Below are 17,594 nucleotides of genomic sequence, written 5' to 3' on the forward strand. Positions count from 1 at the left end.
ACTTGCAGCTTCCTGAAGACGCCCAGACCTTCTCTCTTTCTGCAACCTTTTCCCACTGCCTTGTATTTCCACTGGCTTCAGTGAAACGAGGGTTTGCTGGCTGCAGCTCTTGGACCACATCAATGACTGCTCACAGTCAAACATTTAATTTACCTCACAGCCACGCTCAGAGCCTTGGGAGTGAACAGCTATTTTTAAAGCCACCAGCCTGCCACACTGGAACGTTTGGTTGTCAGTAGAGAGTGTGCTCGAAGAAATAATGACTGCCTTTTTATCCAGAGACTATTATGGCTTATGTTTAAAGTACACTAAAAAGCATGTTTCTGTGTGTTTGTATGGAAGGTATATTTAAGGCAAATGTCCCTCCAACTCTACTCAATAAGCAAAGAACACACAGAAATATTCCACTCCTGACATTTTAAAAGCTCTCTGATGTTCTTTTCTTCCTTTAACAATGAGGCCAATTTTCCTTTTCTGGCTGCCAGCCTGCCCTCACTTTTTCTTTTAGTATCTCTTGAAATTACCTTGACCTCACCTTTGAGCACTCCCTTCTCCAGGACACTGAGCTCAGGTGGTGTGGGAGGTGTTGCTGATGGAGGGATGAAAGAGCAGACATCACCATAAGGATGAGAATATTATCAGCACTTGCTCTAATGAGGACCCAGCAACCCCCTGGGGCCACCATTAATATTGATCCTCTCACCTCTGTCCTGTCGCTTGCCAGGACTGCAAATTTGTGATGCTTTCTGGCCATACTTCTCCACAAAGGACTGACTGACTGTCCCCGTGTTTGGGAGGGGACAGAGAATGGACCACATTCAGTCTCAGCACCTTTCCAGCCATCACCTTCATGGCACAGCTTGGTCTCTTGATGTTTTGCTGCTGACCTGACAGAGACAGATATAGATTGCTGCTGCCACACACTCACCCTCACCAAAAAGAGGGTACCCCCTTTCTCACGGCTGAAAAAAAAGCTGTCTTCTCCTCTCACCTAGAGGTTTAAATACACCCACAAAAAATAATTAAGAGCCTCTCCTTGATAAAAAATAGAAAAGTCATCTACCAGCCCAGAACGGAGTGTGTCTGTGCCAAGGGAACTGCATTCTCATTTTGTAGGTACAGGTTCAGAACAGCTCTCCAGCTGCACCAGTTTCATGTCAGGCCAGGTCTAACACAAGTTTGTCACTGCCCAGGGACACCTGGGTGATGGACTTTGAGACCAGCAGCCATGCTCCACCTGTAACTGCTTCTGTAAAAAAATGGCATAGCCCTGAGGCTGGTGAAAGACTTCTCCTTTGCCATCACTGTGAATGAAAACCTCTATTCCTCCCTCTGACAGCAAACACCACTGATCCAACCCCATCAGCACAGCTCACTCCTGCTACAGCAAAGGCTTCCCTCTGGGCAGCCATCCTCACTGGCTCCTGGCCTGATTTTTGGGTCATGGCTATACTTGAAAGACGAATCAGATTCAAGTAGGGTGTTACTTGTAAGTGGAATCCCCACTCTTAAATATCTCAACTCATCTCAAGTGTGTTGTGTTAAAACAGAACAGGACATTGAACACAGAATAAAATATCTCATGCATAAAAACAGGTAACTGCTCTGGAAAAAGCTATTCCTGGGTAATTCCAGACCAGCTCTGAGCATACCAGTGGCCTTGGAAAATGGCACATTTGTGAGGTGTCAGGAGACCCAGCCCATATCCATGAGACTGAAGAAACTTTGTAGGCCTGAAGGAGAAATGTTCTGCACCCTCTTAGCTCATATCCAGTGCACTTCTGAAGGCACTCTCTGCACAGCAATTATCAATTCCCACCTTGTTAAGGCTCAGACAAGTCAGGTTTTCAATTATTTTAACATCCTGGCTCTTCTGAATTACAGCCTAGGGACATTGTCTACAGGCAACTCCTACAGCTGGTTCACCTTCCAGCTGATTCAAAGGAGCAAGGAGAGCTGGAAATTTAGCTGGTTCTGCAGCTGTGGCGTGCCAGCAGTGGGACCAGGGGTAATTGTCTCCTTTCTAGTAGGAAATCCCTGCACATGTGACTGCCACTGATTTGGGGCAACTTTTTGAGCCAAGTCAGCTCCAGAGGGTCTGATTTTTGTATTTGGGGAGATGTGTGCCAGCAGTTAGCATAGCCATGAAACTACAGACGATGATGGAAGGGGAGAGAAGACAGACCCAGAGATCCAGACGGGTCTTCACAGTCACTTTGCCCTGCCCTCAGCTCTCAGGAGGTGCTCGAGATGCAAACATGAACACTACCCAACAGTGCTGAGGACAGTAGCCCCACAGAGAGGAAGGAGGTAGAAGACTTTGAGAGACTGGCAGATCCACAGAGGATGTGTGGTGTGGGGTAACATTACACCGTGGGTGACAGCAGACATGTTTTGAGGAGATTTGAGCAATGAGACTTCTGTAGGTTGATGAATCATCTCTCTTTCCAGTAGACAGAGGTAACACCCCACTCCTTAGAGCTCAAATTAGGGCTGTGAAAATAGCTGAGGTTTTTTGGCTTTAATCCCAAATCAAAATATTTTAAGAAATCAGAACGACCTGAAAAAAAAAACCCTGTTATTCTTTTGGGCTAAGTAGGCTGGTTTGAGCCACCCATCCCTCTCCTTCTGTATGGTGATACTGCAGAAATATTTATGTATAGAAGCACTTATTTTGGCTCACTTGAAGAAAAAGGAAAAAAAATAAAAGAAAGAAAGAAAAGAGAGGGCTGTCTTCCCCCTTGCTACACATAACTTCAGGAGACTTCCCTCCCTGAGCTCTTCACAGCAAGTGGTTGGTGTCCTGGAGCTCTGGGCCCTATCGAGGTGTTACCGTGGTGCAGATCAGTGTCAGGAGCACTGGAGGCAGGGCTAAACTCACAAGTACACAGAAGGTGATGGCAACCCTGTAGGGTGTCCAGAGAGGGGGAGAAATCAGCACTGAGCCCATGCCTTAAAGGAGTTCCTTGTTCACTCTTCCAAAGACCAATGGGATTTGCCATGACCAGGAGCCATCACAAGGTGAATACACAGGAGCTCTGCTGTGAAGAAGTCAGAATTGAGCCACATGAGGAGAAGAGCTTGTCAGTACTGGGCAGGAAACCAAAATTCTACTTTATAGCAAAAATCCTGTTTAAAAGTCTCAAAAATAGACCAGAGTTCAACTAAAAATTTGAGTCAAATACTTAAGTAAGAATTTTAGGGCATCTGTTTTGATATAAAAGCCGAATTTGAGAACAAAGCCTTTCTGACCTCTTCTCCATCCTCAGCAATTTCACTCAAGTGATATCAGATTATCAAAATAGAGTAATTTTAAAAAAAAACCCATTCCTGCAAAAAAATTCATTTTTCTGGTGGAAAACCATCTATTATTACTTTTTCAAACTCAGTCTAGAGCTAGGATTTATTTGGTGTTCTATGTGATGAACTAGGAACCCATGACAAATGCATGCATATGACCAAATCCACAGGAAAATATTACTAGGAAGAGGAAAAAACAGTTACAAATTTTATTTGTTTTATCATGAGTTCTGGTTATTTTTATGGAGTAATAGGATGTTGGCAACATGAATTTTTTTTTTCTTATTAAAGCAAAAGTCAGAAAGCAGTCCTTAACTGGTATTTATTAAAACTCGTTTTAAGCTTCTCCTTCAATTTGAGGTTTCTCAAAGAGGAAAAAAAGCTCTTTAAAAGCTATTTACATTGTTTTCAGAGAAGTGTGATTTCTACCTTGTCAGCAGGCCCTTATGCTCTCAGGCAAGGCTTGCTCCAGTTGGAGCTTTGCAGTCCTGTCACTTCAAGACTGAAAAAGAGCAGTTTCTTCCCTTCTCACCATTCCAGTGGTGGCAATGGATGGTTAAAACTAGGGGAACAAAATAATTTTTCTCCTAAAGCCCGTCATACTGTGGTGTAGGAGAATGGTGTGACAAGCACAAACAGCTTCATGCCTTCCCCTAAAGCAGTGTCCCTCTGCAGTGGTTAAATTGACCCCTTGGGGCCCTTTCATCTGCATATCCATCACCTCCTCTTCTCCCAAGCATTGCTGTTCCCCTCAGATATCTTGAATGGTCCAAGCACCTCCTCCCTGGGCACCAAAACTCCTTCCTGGCCCTTAATTTCCTCACCTGGAAGGCACATCCACACTCTGCCCAACCTGGCCTCGTTGGTGTTGCTGTGTTTGGGACTGCCCACGGATGCCACAACCATCTGTCCCTCTTTTTGGTCCTTGGGGGACCACGTTGGGGAAGGCACATCCCACCTGTGGCCACCTTGGCTCCTGACTCCTCTCCCCTCACAGGCAGCCTGGCCCTGGCTTCTCCCTAACACAGGGAGCACACTGGGAATGCCTTTCTGTCAAGAGACTGCCATATACAGCACCAGTAAAGTCTGAGTTACAGACAGTTTTGAATTGGAGGAGAAAGGAAAAATATTTAGCAAAATTATGTAACTGAAGTTCAAAAATAGCCTATTGCCATCTGGTTCTGCTATTTTGACAACCAAAAAACCCTTAAGTCTTTATACAGCTAGATATACTGTTTGCAAACTCAGCCAAATTTTTTACAAAATGTTGAATTTCACATGCCGGATTTACCTCTGGAGTTTTTTGAACCAGCTTTGCCTGTGCACGAGCCATACCCAGTCATACATCTCGATTCCAAGTCTGCCATTAATATTTAAACACTGTCATATTCCTGTAAAAACAGTGCACAATGTCAGGAGTTTGCATTAAAAACATTTAAATATAGTAAAATATAAAATTAAATAATAATAATAAAAATGCAACTCTCTCAAACACTGTGGATTAATCCCCGACCTGCTGCCCTGCCTCCATTGGCCATCAGGAGACAGCTATTTTAGCAGCCCAAGTTGTAATGGAAACATCATTCTCAAGCTGTTCCATTTGCTAAAGCAACTGGGAATTGCAGAGAGCCTGAAACAGTGCCCAGACATGACCTTCCCTGTTAAACAGAGGACAACTTCATGCCATCTGCACCCAGCTGAAATGTCAGCATGGAAAGGAGCATTGCCCTTAAACTCCTCCAGGCCACAGGATGGGGACAGAGCCCAGCCCAGGGTGGGGTAACAGTGTGCCAGGAGCTGTGGCTACCCAGCCTGTCCCAGGTCAGCCACACAGCAGCCCTGCTTAGGTCTATTATTACAGTGACTACCAACCTTACCAGCAAATCCCAGGAAACTGCCTTCCTACAGCTGCAATTGAATCTCAAAAGTTGGGCCTCAGTGAGAGCGACTTGTGTGGAAACCTTTAGAATCCAACATCAGTTATGTATTCCTCAGTAATGGGAGAAAATAAAAATGCTCTCAAATGGAGTCCCCTGTCACCTAGCCTGAACCTGGTCCCTGCAGCAGGGATGAGGGGCAGCAGCCTACCTGCTCAGCTCTCAGACTGGCCCCCACAGGTCTGGGATAATGATTTCCCCAACCACACACCACGGAAAGACTCTTTCCCTTCAGCAGTTTTATGTGCATTGCATTTCAACCTCATTCCATAGGGTTCATTATCCCTGAGTTGCTTCCTCTGCACCACCTGGCGTTACACACCTATTGCCTGCCCTGGTGCTTTGCAGTCCTGAGCCCTTTCCACACTTGCCTTAGCAAGGGACATGGGGTGGTCTCAGCATAGCCCTCTGTCACTTCTGGAGACATCATCCACCTCCACTGATGCTCACAGGTGCCCAAACCTGGCCTGAGGCAAAGCCTGGGACCCACCCATTTGACTCCAGGAGCCTGACTGAGGTGGCAAGTTCAAGATGACAATTCCAGCTGACAAGAAGTTTTAAAAAAAGAACAAGGTTTTATACTGCTATTTCTGACAAAAAGCACTAAGCAGCATTTTTTTTTGTTTTAAACTGATTTTTTTTTTCTTGAAAAGAGAAAGTCAAGAGGTGAGGAACCCCATGGTCAGACAGAAGTTTCCCTCCTTCCATCTGTCTCCATAACGTGCAGCCTTCACAGCAAATCTCCCTAAAGGCAGAAGAGGGGAGAATCTGAATTACCCAATAAAATGTTAAAATTAAACAACCAAGAACTGACAAAGTACGTAAATTGCTCATGGAACACCATCTTCCCACCAAATGCTCCACTGCTGGTGGGGATTATTAAAATTCTTGATGAAGTTTCTCCTTTGGTTCAGGACAAAATCTTCTGTCAAAGCCAGATCGTTTGGTTACTCTCAGAGCTTTCTAGTCCCCTCTGCTTTTGAAGGGCTTAGTTTTGTTTCAGAAGGGAATCACTTTTTCCCTGTGGTTTCAGGCCACATGGAGTGCACATCAGCCCCATACTTTGTCACCACCGTGTACAGTTCTGTAAGGCACCATCATCTCTTGTGTGTAATTAAGACAAACGAGCAGCAGCTACCAGTGCAGAGGTTAATTGCAATTCCCTTCACAGCTCGGGCAGCACAGTGGAGGTGGAGAAATGCAGTCACACACAGTCATCCATCACCTCCAGCCTGCTCCCAGGGAAGGTGGATGTGCAGAGGTGCTGTCTTCCCTTAACTGCTTTGAGTGCTTTGGGATGGGTGCTGAGCAGGGCACCCCAGCCAGAGCTATGCCTTAGGCTGGAGCAGAGGGGGATCCCTCTCTCTTCACCAACTCTACAAGGAACCTGCTCCTACTTTCCAGAACACAGTTTGGTGCCTTAGATTAGGCAGGGTAATCTCTGGCCATGCACAGGGCTCTGTCTCCTGTCACTCCCTCTATTTCCCAGCAGGCAGGATAGATCAGGAAACCTAACATTTAACTTGCAAGCTGTCAATTTACTCTACAAGCTACCCAGGAAGGACAGGTCTCCAGGACTGTCATTCTAATGTAGTTACCAATGTGATTTCCAGAGAACAATCAACTCAGGAAGGCAGCAGCCTCCAACCTGCAAACTCACAGAAAGCATTTCTGGAGAGGGGCTCTTGGTACAGCCTTTGTGATGGGGAAAGGAGGGTCCTACCACTGGTATAAGCTATCAGGGATGGGGGATTTTTCACCTATGCTTCCTAAAATAATGAAATTTCTGTACAGATTTGTGTGTTTAGCCTGGAGGAATTAGAGCAGCATCTGAGCTGTCCTGGGACAGATCTGGGTGATGTGGGATGTTTGTCAGGTTACACTATTGCTTGTTGAAAGGTTGCAAAAGAAGTCAAGCTTGAAGCAGGTTTCACATAGTGGGAGGTCAAAGGATAGTTGAGGAGAAATTGGAAGAGCAGGGGGTGCTGACATTTCATTTTCCAGTCAATTGGACATGTGCTGAATTCAAAGATGCATCAGGACTCTGCATTCCCCTGCTTACCAGATACTGAAGACTTCATTTTACTTTGGAGCACCTGATGAGCATCTCATGAGAGACTGATGAATTCACAGCACTTTGTTAAGAGTTACTGAAAATATTGGTATTTTTTGACCTCAGTCAAACTATGGTTACAGCTGCCCTGTGAGGCAACAGCAGCAAGACAATGAGTTTGTAAAACCAATTCATAGAAGTATACCAGAGATTTCTGGTGTAATAAGGCATCCTATGACGTTCGTCAGGATGTCCAGAGGCTGGAAACAAGGTAGGGGGGGTGAGCCCATGTCCCAGTCAAATCTGCTTTGAGTTATCCAAGACTGTACCTGCAGTTTTTGCTGAGCAGAGACACATTGTGCAATGTGAGTGAGACACCAGAGCTGTTGCTCACTTGTGGCAGGTGAAGTCTGGAAAGAGGTAACAGCCTTCCTGGAAGCTGTGGTCTTGTAGGTAAAGAAACTTGTGGATTAAAAAACCATTTTGAACATCTTCTTGGAGCTGACACTGCCTACATGTCAATGGGAACAGACTTGGCTAACTTCTCATGTGTGGTAGGAAAATAGACAGCTTGGCTGCTGTTAGGGATTAGGAGCCTGCAATGAAGTTTCCCAACTGATCAGCAGGTTTTAAGGAAAAGAGTTTCTAGACAGGAATAAAAACCTCTTTTACTATTCCATTTTCCTGCTGCTGGCTCTGGCCTGGCATGTGCAGGCTGCTGCCCTGCAGAATGCCCAGTGACCCTGGCACAGGCATTGCCCCACACCAGCCAGGGACATTACACAGGGCTTGTTCAATTGTCCCAACTGGGACCTCACCCACAGGCTGGCCAGGAGCCCAGGCTGGCAGCTCTTCCATTTCCTTCACACAGGCTTCACCCACAGTGGAACAGGAGGCTGTTCCCAAGCCCTGGGAACAGCCCACTTGACTCCAGCACAGCCTCTCCCTGATCCTGTCAGAAGACTGTGGGGCAGATGCTCCCTGCCTGCCACCTCCTGGGAAAGCCTTGGGAAGCCTGTCTCTCCTCTACTTCAAAAAAACCCTCTACACCCACAAATTGTATGAGAAGTGGTCAATGCCTGTAGAAACAATGCCTACAAGGATGAACCAGTCATCACTGTAGGCTGGTGTCACCACTGAGGAGTTTGTCTCCGGCTCACAAAGAAACAGTATCCCCTCTGTGCCAGACATTCAGAAGCCTGGGAAAGTCTCTATTTTGATGCCCACCCTAAAGAACAGGGTCAAGTTGGAGATAGCTTGATCCAGAGAGCTGCAGCAAGGCTGGTGGATAGAGCTGTAGCAGAGAGCTTTGGTTGCCTCTGAGAGAGTACACGTTCAGGAAATATAGGAAGGGAAACAAGTTGGACTCATGCCCTGTTCTGATTCTTTGTGTATGAGAAGCTGGAAGTATTTTGTTTTCTGCTTTTCATACTTAAAAGAAAAGAATCCAACATCAAGTTGTATTTTGGCAGAGGTTTCCTCAGAAGATCTAGAGAAGTAGAGTGGGAGGTTTTGCAGCTTCTAGTGAAATGGGGAGAGGAGGAGGTGTTGAACTGAAAAGATTTTTTTCTTCCAACTGTTGGTTGGGAGTGGAGTTAGATAAATGTTAGCTAAATACAGATTGCTTAAAACATTTTGTAGGAAAAGCAATTCGAGTTGAAATTCATCAGCTTTTACTTGCACTGTCATAATACTATTAATTCTTCAGCAAAGAAAAAACAAACAGGGTAGACAAGACCTGAATTGCTAATGTAAAAACAAGAAACAAAACAATTTTTGTACCGTCTTCAGACAAAGAAGATGACTGAGTGCCCATTTCTCCTTAACTTCGCACATTCTGTGCTACTTCTCTTACCGTAAGCATGAGAGAAAGGATCACATGGGACTTAAACTTCAACCCATGGCAGTACAAGATGCCTCATCCTCTTCTCAGGGTACTCACAGTGCACAGGACCAGGGGGAGTTCTGACCTGACAGTCAGGTTTAGGAAGTACAAGCATACAGGCTGGGCAAAATTGATTTCTCAGGCTTAGAAATGCAGATGAGGATTGGAGGCTCTAGGTGGACAAAGCTGACAACTCAGCCTGTCAGAAGGTATCTCTTAGATGGAGAAAAAGCATTCTGATGGCTATTTATGATCCTTGAACCAGTTAGTGGTCCCCTACTGACTGACCCTAACCAGAAGTCAATTTGATGAAGAGCAGGTCTGGAGAAACAGATTGACTGCAGATTGGTTTCCACTGTGGCCCTTCAGGAACACCAGCTGGAAATTCAGCTTGGGTCATCAGCAAGGTGGAGGGAGCAGTGACCTGCTCAGCAGCAGGGAGCACAGCCAGGAGCAGGTTGCACCACGCTGAGGAACAAGGAAGCAATGAACTTCTGAGACACCCTGGCTGAAGGAAGAGGGGACACTGCCCTGCCTCTGAGTGACACCAAGACACAACGACCAGCAACGAGTGCAAGACCCTTGACATGGACTAGGCTGTTGGAATCGTCCAGCACTATCCATAAGAAGGGTGCAGACAGAAAGCAGAGACAAGTGCTGTCATATGGACACAAGAGCTCTCATGTCATCAAAAACTCTGTTACGGCAAGATTCCAATGCCAAACCTTCCACAGACAAGGTGACTGCACAAATAAGGACAGATAACAATGAAATAAGCAACATCAATAAGCATAACAACAGGGAACTGTTTCATACATTAGAATTAAAGACAGGAACTTTGCCAGTGAATCGCTGGCAAGCTCTCACTTTTCTCCCCAAGAAAAATTAAGTGAAATGTGTATTACCAGAAAAATTTTTTCATCTTTACAAAGAGCTTGCATAAGTGCACCAGGCGGTATTGCCAAGAACCCAAATGCTTCTCCTACCCCCCAAGTAATTGTGCAAAAAGCAAATAAATAAAGCTTCTAAGATGCACAAGAAAAATTGAATTCCAGCCCTCAGACAACTTATCCACATGGGATTCAGTTCTCAATAATGTATGCTAGGCACATGCATGTGAATATTGCAGAGTTTTGTGATTTCCCGAGGACAGGAGATAAAAGGCAAAAATTATGTCAAAATACCACTGGAGAAACCCTCATGAAAATAAACAGGCTGCTCTGAATTCCATCACTATTAATAGAGAGAAGAAAAAGACTGATGAAAAGTATGTTCCAGATTGAAGCTGCAAAAGATCAGCTAGAGAAAAAGCTAAATGTTAGTGACAGCTTTGCCCAGGAACATGAGATGGCAAACACAAAGGAGTGTGTGTGATATCCCCCCCACACCTCAAGTTGCAACCACAGTGACTCAATCGCCACTGACATGGAAATGAAAGACAAAGAATACTTTAAGCAGACCTTTTAATTCATTATGTTGAATAGATATTACTTGAATCAAAATTCATTTTTATCATCATAAAGGTAGAATTTTATATTAATCATGAGCAAATATCACCTTAGAGGATTTCGAAGTGACTGCCAACAAGCACAGACTTAGAGAGCACACACCATTATATCCCTGCCCTTTTCTCTCAGCAAAGGCATCTTTGAAACAATGATGTATCTCCTTAGCTGAACCTGAGAAAGGAATCCACCCCAAGGATGGGGAAATTAAAAATTTCCTCAGCAAGTTTAAACTACAACAACAATCAGAATGAAAGCTTGCTGTTGCCTGTTCCAAGGCAATCCTTCTGGCACGAAGCAAAGCCCACAACACTGTCAAGAACAGGCTTCTAATGCAACTTGGGTTTTGTCCTACTCTTTCATTGACCATATTTTCCACATCCTTTAAATAAATGGAAGAACAGCAGCTATCATATGACCATTTCATATTGGTTCTCAGAAAGTCTTTGACAGGGCAGACAGAGATTTCACATGGCAGATGTCTGACACCAAGCAGTCACCACAGGTCACATGAAATGTCCATCCAGCCCAATGTCCTGGCTCCAACAGCAGCCAACAAGAGATATTTAGGGAAAGATCACAGGTATGGAGCATGCATAGAGTGATTTATTCCCCCCCCCCAAGGCATCCTACTCTTATTTCCCACCCCAAACACCTATGATTTAAGGTTTCACTGAGCCAGAAAACCACCCTCTCATTTAATTGCCGTCAGTGGATTTTCATTTTCCTTGACTACCTACTCACTTTGTGAGTTCTCGTAAAATTGTCATCTACATCCCTTGGCAACGCAATTCACAGATCAACTGCGTGGAAAAAAATAACCTCTTTTACATTTTGAGGCAACCTCCTGTTAATTACACTTGATGGTCTTCAGTTCTCACACTGACAAGAGAACGGTATGACATTCAGCTCTACCATTGCCTCCTGTGATTTCACAGACCTCTCCTATATTCCCCATTTCTCTCTTTCAGGTTGAACATTTGTGATAAGCTAGAAATATTCAGTTATCTAAATCTAGAGGAACTATCCAGACACCTAGAAATGTTCAGTGTTACTACAAGACCAAATGCTTTTCCTTCTCTGTACTGGAACCAATACTCACTCCTCAGGAGGAACTGGCCTTTCTCATGGTAACTGCACTCTAGGTTTGGAACAGTGACCTGGTCTTATCTAACAACATTTATATCCTGAGTGAGAAATAGGATGCAACAGCATACCAACAACCTAGCTTGAACCAGCCAGCAGCAAACAAAATCTTAAAATCAAAGGGAAAAGAAGTCAGTTTATCCTCAAAGGACCTCCCAGAAACAGGATTCTTGAGATTTTCTGATGCATTTACTTAGCTTTTCAGCAGTTTTCCTAAATCTGGTCGCTTCAGCCACTGTGGATAGCACTTTTGGGGTTTTTTTCCTCACTATCAGTAGTGGAATTACAGCACTAAGCTGCAGCTCTTTAGCAGTAGTGCAGTAAGCAGAGGTCAGACTGTTAAAGGAAAGGTAAACCCAGCCAACAGCAGTGAAATAGCTTTTATCATGAATGCCTGCTGCAGATGTTCAGAATAAAGTGGTTAGGCACAACAAAAACTGCTCAGATCTTACAGTGCACAGGTCCACATGCAGCTGTACAAGCAGCAGGGGAGGGAAAAATCGCCTTGGGTGTGTCCTACAAAACTTGGGCAAAAGGGTTTCTGAACAAACCCTATTATAGGCAAACCCCAAGTGAAAGCCTAGTGTCATCCCTGCAATATAAAAGCAAAGACATCAGGGATTTTATACTGGAGCAGCTTGAGAAAATAAAAAGCATTTGTGCATTTTAGGATTGCCTGGCTGGGAGAAGCTCTGCATCCTACATCTGTCAAGTGAGATATGTGTCAGGATGATCAGGGGGATGGGCTGGAGTCAAGTAAGACAATCCCTTCAGTATCAGCAAGGGTCTTGCATGCTGCCTGAACTTTCTGTGTTGCTAGAGCCTTTGTATTACAGCTTTTGGGTTTTGAGATGTCTCAATCCTGTGTCCAATCTCATGACACTCAGCGTAAATGATATTGTAATAAAAGGGCCTCAGCTGTTCACATGGCCAAAGAAAAGGCCTAATTTTATTTATCTGTAAAGAATTAAATAGAATCCTAAAAACACCCACCTTTTTGCCTTTGAATTGGACTGTTAATGTTACATTGACTTCTGTCTTCTGGTATAGCATTAGGAAAGCAAAGAGAGCCAATTTTAAAACATTTTCTATTGCAAACTTATATAACTTCACAAAATAATATTGCTAGACAACTTTGCATGATAGTTTACAGATCTGCAAGCTTTTAAGTAGCAGTCCAAAATTATTGTCTCCCAATATTGCCTGACTTTGGAGGAGCCTTGCCAGTTTCTATCAGCCAGGAAATCTGTTCCTTGGGCTCATTCACAGAACATTCTGAGCATCTTTGGCAAAACATTTGGCTCGAGGAAGAGAAGTAATCACTCTGAAATAAACTCCAAAATAAGTATATAGGCAGCAGTAAGCAAAATTCTACGGCAAATTCATTTTCATGGAGATGAACCAGTACCAAAATATCTACAACCTGGCATTTCAACATCCTCACACCCCTAACACAAAGCAAAACAGAGAATCTTGTTTGCTTATCCCAAGGTCCTCTGTTCCACCTGCCCTTTCACACCAAAGCTTTCAGCATCTTTATGCACACACATCCCCCCAGCTAGAATTTAGCTTCAGTTCTCCCTCCCTCTGGCTTCTCCTGTCCTTATAGAGGGTCAGAGAGGAATCACTCTGGTCTGCACAAGGTCCAAGGATCATTACCCACAAGAAAACAAACTCACCTCACTTTAACACTATCACAAAGCACAAAATAAAGTCATCAGCGATGCCTCTTTGTTGGTTTGCTTTACTAATTACTGCACACAGGTGTGGAGAAATCCACCGTGGTTAAGGAGTTTTGTTGGCTCACATATTCCAGCTGTAAACCATCAGCTGATCAGGAGTATTTACTTATCATTAGCACCAACTAAATTATAACCTTAAGGAGCTCTTAGTGACACACACCAAAAAAAATTGTGAAGGGATTTCACCTGCTCTATATCACTTCTCACCTTCCAAAAATAACGTGGCTTTAATGACTCCTCTTCAGTGGGGCTCTTTGCTGCCCACTGCCAGTTACACCCTGTTTTTTTACAGATGCCCTATGCAAAGAGAAGGATGATTTCTTTCTCAGACAAAATGAGATGTAAAGCCCTGGGCAGAGCTGTTTCACAGGTTATCTGCACAGCAGAAGTCCCTGCCAGTACTCCTCATCAGCCTATCTCCATCCCCAGGGGTGACACCTCCCTCTCCCTCTCCCACGGCAGTGCTGCGGCTTTGGGCACAGTCTCGTTTCCTGCGGCCTCTTTCCTTCCTTGTGGAAGGGAAAAAAAAAAAATCACGGAATAGAGTCGAGCCTCCTTTTGTTTGCCTCCCCCAGCATCCCTGAGTCACCGTGGAGGGTGCGTGGTGACACCGAGCCCCAGCCCCGCAGCCGGAGCACGGATTGAGCCCCTACAAACAAGCCATGGTTGTTTTCCTTCAGTTACAGCCTGAATCCGTCAATTACAATGTGATCCTCACAAAAGCAACATAAAGCACGCTCTCCACCTCTCTGTTCCAAGCCCACGTTTTCCTCCAGGTTACCAAATCCATGCCATCACTCAGCCTGTCAGCAGTGCCCCAAGGCCATTCCCCACTTGTGCTCAGCACTTCCCCCAGGGATGCTGCGGGACCCCTGCTCTGTGCCCCTGTTCCCCAGCAGGGTGATGCTGGGGGATCACAGGACAGCACCACCTCACAGAGGCCCCCGGTGAGGAGGCACGTACCAGGGTTTGCCACCCACCCGAGATATAAACACAGCCTCATCATCCTGCATTCACAAAGCTCATCTGGAAATCCTGAAACAACTCTCAGAAAAACCTGTGTGCCTCACGCTTTCTTTAGATACTATAAAAGTAAGTAAAATGTTTATGTGGTATCTGCTTTCAGCTTTTTGATAGCCTGTTTCTCCAGCACAGATAGAAAAAAATAAAGGGAGCTCTATAGGGAAGACATTGCACTGAGTAATATTTCTAAATCACTGATCAGTGAGGGAAATAAAGGGCCTTAGAGCTTGTTGCATACTGAAAGCAAACAAACAAACAAAAAAAGATTGTTGATTTTATTGGGACTCCTCTAGGCAGAGCATTTACCTAAAGTACAATACATTTTTATTGTACCACTGGGAGCTGGATGCAAATATTTATAAATCTTCCTTTGAGGAGGTTAGCACTCAGCTGTTTTAAATAGCTTTGTGTGCTATGAAAATCTTTAAACCAGACATCCCTCACATTTAAAAGATGCCTGCAGAGAGGCACAGGCCCGTGTTTGGAAAACACCACGTGTCCTCATGGATGAAGCCACCCTCCCCAACAGGAGGCTGAGGCTGCATTACCCTGCAGCAGACCCTCACTGATGATGTGTGGATGAGGACCCACTGAGTCTGGACCAGCTCTGGAAGGGCAGAGCAGAGCTGGGCATCAGTGGAATCCCCTGGGGCAGGCTGGGGGAAGCAGCTCCCCAACCCAGGTGCACTGGATGCTGTGCCAGGCAGAAACACAGGGGCTCAAGGATGCTGCAGCTGGTGGGGTTAGCTGCTGGCCACTCTAACAGGAACAGAGTTAATTTGTTTAGAACTCATTCGGGTATCTCTGCACTCACCATGCTCTCTTTGGAACTGCAAAGCCAGCACACTGTTGGTAACATGCAGCTGTGCTAAGGCAGTGGCAGACCCAGGCTGTAAGTGAGGTAAGGAGTGCAGGAAGGGGTTATCTTATAACCCCTGATATGTTGGAAGAACTGGACAAACTGTGGCCCAGAAAGGGTTTGGATACCCTACAACTTGTCTTTTTTGCAGTTGTGTTAATTTATCATCATGGATGGAGCTTGCATAGGCTGTGGAGAGCACACAGGGCTGGCATGCAACCTGCTCGGTGGTGCTTAGCTGCACTGAACTGAAATCAGTCACTGGGGCAGTATAGCTCAGTGTTCAGGCCACACAGGAATTAATGGGTGTCTTTTGAAACAGCTTTCTCCTGTACATTGAATGAAATATTCTTTGTCTCTTTTGGTGCAGAAATTGAAGCCCAGCTTCTTACCAAGCAAAAGCAAGTTGTTCTTCAGACGGCCTTATGGGACCCCTTGCTGATGACGTTTTGCATGCTAAAAGTCTGCATGCATTCAGGAGGAAGCTGGAGAAGTTCCTGGGAAAGGAACCTACAGAATGTTGCTACATGCACACTGCAAACCAAAAATGTTTAGCTCAGGAAGCCCTGAGCTGAAAACGGTTGGAGGCTGGAGAAGTATCTGATGTATCTGTTTTCTTCTTGCTTTTCTCTGCACACCCATTTATGATGCCTTTCAGAGACAGGGTGCTGGGCTGGAGAGACCTATGGCTAGGACTGGTATTACCAGATTTGTGGTGTTTTAAAGCAAGCTACCCTGATCCAAGTCATCTTTACACCAGTATGACAGTGTCTGTACATTGGGACAAAAATAAACTACGTGGGACCCATGAAAAGGAAGAGCTGAAGGATGCAGGAATCTAAATCAAGAAGTGAGAAGAGAAGCCAGCTCCCAGGAGCAGCCATGCCACAGAATGCAAAGTTTTCTCTGGATGATGCCCTGGCCCTTACCTTTCTTCCCTGGGTCTTGATGAGGACAACTGCAGCTAATCAGCTCCTGAACCAGGATGGTCACAGTCCCCTCACCTGCCCAGAAGGAAAGCCATCTGCAGGGACATAAAAATACAGAAAAAAAAGGATCAATTCCATTTTGGTCCGGTGTCTTACCCCTCCTGCTCCTCACAGGCAACCCTTTATCTTTGCATTGAGCACTTTGTGCATGTTTGTCTGCCCAGAGTGGAGGAACAGAGGGCACTCCACAGTGTGGAGTCCAACCATACAGCTAATCCTCAGCCACAAACATGGGCAAAATAAAGTATCAGGCTGTTTTATCTTTATATTTTTTTTCCGTCTTTTGAAACTGGCAACAAGAAGTATTTTCTACTTCTGTTCCCTGTGTTGCTGCTGATTCCACTGAGCTCTCCACATCTTAGCTCTCCAGGGTAGTACATGACCCATTTGGAGGCACTAAAGGGAGAATCACTCGGCCAGCATCACTCTGAGGACATCTGTCCTGCCCAGGGAGGTGCAGCAGGAGCACTGGAACCTCCTGGCCTGTTTCCATGGGCAGGGAAAGCTCAGAAGCAGGAGTTACTGGCAGTTACTGATGGCCATGTTCAGCAACAGCCCAATGGCCCCAGCATGGGCACATTTGAAACACCTTGACCTTTCAGGAAATAGAATTAATAATAACAGTGATAAAATGTAAACCAGCATGTGGACATGTCCAAATACTGCTGGCCTGAAGGGTGTAAGGTAGGAAGCCAGCAAATGTGTGTGTGTCCCTGTACAACAGTGAGTCTCACCAAGGCCACCGAGCATGAGTGAAGTATGAAATCCAGGTGACAGTAGGCAGTCAGTCACAATGAAACATCTTCCTGGGGGCTGTTGTGATGCCTAGAGAGGCTACCTAGAACAGAGGCTAGACAGTGTTAAAGGAATAAAGTATTTATTAAAAGGCTTTCAAAGGATACACCTTGGGCAGTGCAAGAGCCCAGCCATGGCTATGCCAAAGATGGGCAGCATGTCACAAGTTTTCACACTTTTATAAGTTTCGGTCCATTTACATATTCGGGTTAACTGTCCAACTACAGCTTCAGGTTATGCAATTCCATCCTCCCAGTTTGTTCTCCTCAACTCGTTGTTGTTTATACTTTTTGGGCCTGAAGCTACAACAGTGTCCTTGGTTCTCGGGCTGGAAAAGGATTGTTTTGTCTAACTAACTGT

The 17,594-nt window shown here is 45.1% G+C and overlaps 1 long non-coding RNA gene across 1 annotated transcript; it reads left to right on the forward strand.

Moving 5' to 3' along the window:
- The first annotated feature begins 14,522 nt into the window (after positions 1-14,522).
- LOC148223437 (uncharacterized) lies at positions 14,523-16,705 on the forward strand. Its single transcript, XR_015804340.1, has 2 exons — positions 14,523-14,660; positions 15,821-16,705. It is a non-coding gene; the product is annotated as an uncharacterized LOC148223437 (long non-coding RNA).
- Positions 16,706-17,594: the final 889 nt, after the last annotated feature.

Source organism: Sturnus vulgaris, chromosome 6 (assembly GCF_052056855.1).
Source record: "Sturnus vulgaris isolate bStuVul1 chromosome 6, bStuVul1.hap1, whole genome shotgun sequence".
Taxonomy (NCBI): Eukaryota; Metazoa; Chordata; class Aves; order Passeriformes; family Sturnidae; genus Sturnus; species Sturnus vulgaris.